General features: G+C 35.9%; 1 pseudogene; it reads right to left on the bottom strand.

The window, feature by feature from the left end:
* Positions 1-1,492: 1,492 nt before the first annotated feature.
* On the bottom strand, positions 1,493-1,592 carry LOC128250650 (U6 spliceosomal RNA; annotated as a pseudogene).
* Positions 1,593-3,170: the final 1,578 nt, after the last annotated feature.

Below are 3,170 nucleotides of genomic sequence, written 5' to 3'. Positions count from 1 at the left end.
ATATATGCATACATATATAAGAGGAATAACCACCAAAGTGGATTCCTAATATGTTAGAAGAAGACGCTAAATCGTCTTACCACTATATATATATATATATATTCTTACATGTATACATGCATAAAATATGTGTATAAAATATATAAATGTGTAGAATCATGTAACACGTTTGTGTATCCTCGGACGTGAGAAGACCTTTTGCTGCGAAAAAGTCACGGGAGAAAATAATCTCGCATGCGTTTTTAGGTCATCGTGAGTCGTCATCTATGAATATTGCATTCGTTTCCACATCCCCATAAGGACAATAGATTCTATATCTAAATGCAGAAGATAGTACGTTTGTTTGCTGGCGTGCGTAAAGTTTGATGAAGCTGGAATTGAATAAATAACTTAGAGCTACGTGAAACAGCGTGGAATTAAATATGACATTGGATAAAATATATCGTTGACCTATGTGTTTGTCTGTGAAGAGAATTGTCCCCCTGCGCTGTTTCTGCAGCGAAAGGTTATGATATATAAATAACAAAGACAGTATTCATTTCTTCGTAGAGAATAGTTTCTATCGAGGAAACTCTTGGTTATGAACCCAGCATGCTTCAACTGTTTCACTCTGCGCAACGAGTGATTAAGTAAATATATAATGAATTATTTTTTATATGGTCTGTTCTGGGCTACATTACTTCAATTATCCATTACTACATTACCCATTAGACGTTATTCATTTATTTATTATTTATTTATTTCTATGCATTGAACTGTTTCAAATGTACGAAATCTAATAACGACACAATACATATTACAACACTACGATGTTAATTTACTTACTGAAAGGCGACGCTTTACTCTGCCGATCCTCTGAGAAAAAACATTTGACAAACCGCATGCGTAGATCTATGCAATCCAATTTTTTTTTGTGTGAGTGTCGCTTCATGTAGAATTTTCAGATCAGCCAGAAGCAGATCAATTCTATAAATGTTTCCCCATATAAACTATCATGCAAGATTAATTAATAGCTTATATATATATTACAAGCGAAGTTGAAATGGTGACGGAAAGGGATGTATGACTATAAAGTCACAGCGACTGGTGAATCGGACTATTACAGAAGATAATAGAAACAGGAAACCAGATGCTGCAGCATGACCTGGATTGATAGACTCCATAAAATAATGCTTGTCCCAATAGTAATAGCGATCCCAATACTAACAACAGAACTAATACTGATAGCTACTCCTGTACTAACAACAGTTCTAATTCTAACAACAGCGCTAATATTAACAGCAGCCTCAGTTCTATCGAAGTACAGTAATCAAGTTATGCTAAAATGGCAAACATCATCGCTAAAAGGCAAAGTGGAGATAATTAAACTAATTTTCTGTCTAGCCTCGACTCCATTAATTCGTTGACATTACGAGCTATTCATCAGCAATCTCCTCTATTCTTTTACTTGTTACAGTCATTTGACTGCGGTCATGCTGGATCACCGCCTTGAAAAAATAGGGAACGCTGCACGAATTTGCGTGTCATCCTGTGCAGGGGCCATGCGAATTTTCTCTGTGTCATTCCAACTTTAGAGTAGAAGCACGTGGCTTAATGGTTAGGGTGTTGAACTCATGATCGTAAGATTGTGGTTTCGATTCCTAGACAGGTCGACGTGTTGTGTTCTTGAGTAAAATACTTCATTTCACGTTGTTTCAGTTCTCTCAGCTGACAAAAATGAGCTCCTTTTTGTGGGTGGGTGGGATAAATAAATATATGAAACCTCAAAAGCTAAGTTAGTGAGATAAATTTGTACGGTGATAGGTATATGACCACGAATTAAAATATATACTGAGATCAAAGTTGGATATGCGTTCATGTTTAGGTGTGTTCTGTATTTTTCGATAAATAAATTTTCTTTATTTAAACGTTCTTGTACAGAAATTGTTTCTTTGCACTGGTAGATGAGGAAAACTGTGAAGTTTGGTTGGATATTACCCGCACATCTCTCTATATGTTTACTCAAAGGAATCTGTCTGTACTTTGGGAAACAGATCTGTTCCTTATGTAGTGTGGGTCTCCGTCTAAATGTAATTGCTTGTTTGTCCTATGTAGTTATGTCCACAACCTGAACTTGTTATAACATAAATTAGATTCTAGGAAACAGACAGACAGACAGACACACACACACACACACACACACACACACACACACACACACACACACACACACACACACACACACACACACACACACACACACACACACACACACACACACACACACACACGTACATACATGGAGTGTACTTACAGCCAGTCACATGCATAGAAGAGATTTGTCGCCTCCGCAGGAGAGATAACATTGAATAAACTATTCGCTAGTATTGTGAATAGCAGCCCAGCTGTATAACGATTATATACATTATATGCAATGTTCTATTCATTGTTTTTCATACATCGGAGGTGACAAATCTCGCATAGGCATATGCTAAGCCGTGCGTACACGCCATTGACAAAAACCCAGCCGCGTTGAAAAACTTCTGGCATCCTTGCTAGCCACTTCCGGGACGATTTTTTTTCCTCCCTCTAATATATATTATATTTTTAAACACAGCAGTTTCATAAGAGATATTCTGTCTGGGCGAATACCGCAGTAAACTGCCTTTTAACGATGTACTCACATTGTACAGATGACTATTTTAATCTAATACTACTTCTATTGCACACAACGAGTATATATATATTGAACATTTGGTCATCGAGGTCACCTTCTACTGTACAGTTATTGTTTCATCTTTTTCCTATAGACTAATATTTTTAAGTTTTTGATCCAGTCCTGTTGTTTGCCAATAAATCTGCTTCAATCGTAACATTTCTTCTCACTTCTTCTTTCTCTTCCTTCTCTTTTTTTTCTCGTTCTCTGTTTTCCATTATAGTTTTGAATACATGTACACGTTATTTGCTATTACACACATAAAGTATTTTTGAACTATCTTTTCATGGTGCATGTCTATTGAAATTGAGTTTTTTTTACTGACTTGATGTAATTTCAACTGTGGGGAAAACAAAGAGGAACAAATAATGATTTAGAAATAATATAACAGATAAAACCACACATAAGTATACGGCTCCGTACACGCAAGCTTTGTATACACCCACATTCATATATATATATATATATATATATA

The sequence above is a fragment of the Octopus bimaculoides genome, chromosome 23 (genome assembly GCF_001194135.2).
Source record: "Octopus bimaculoides isolate UCB-OBI-ISO-001 chromosome 23, ASM119413v2, whole genome shotgun sequence".
NCBI lineage: Eukaryota > Metazoa > Mollusca > Cephalopoda > Octopoda > Octopodidae > Octopus > Octopus bimaculoides.
The sequence above is the reverse complement of the archived record's forward strand: the minus strand, read 5'-3'. Positions and strand labels throughout refer to the sequence as shown.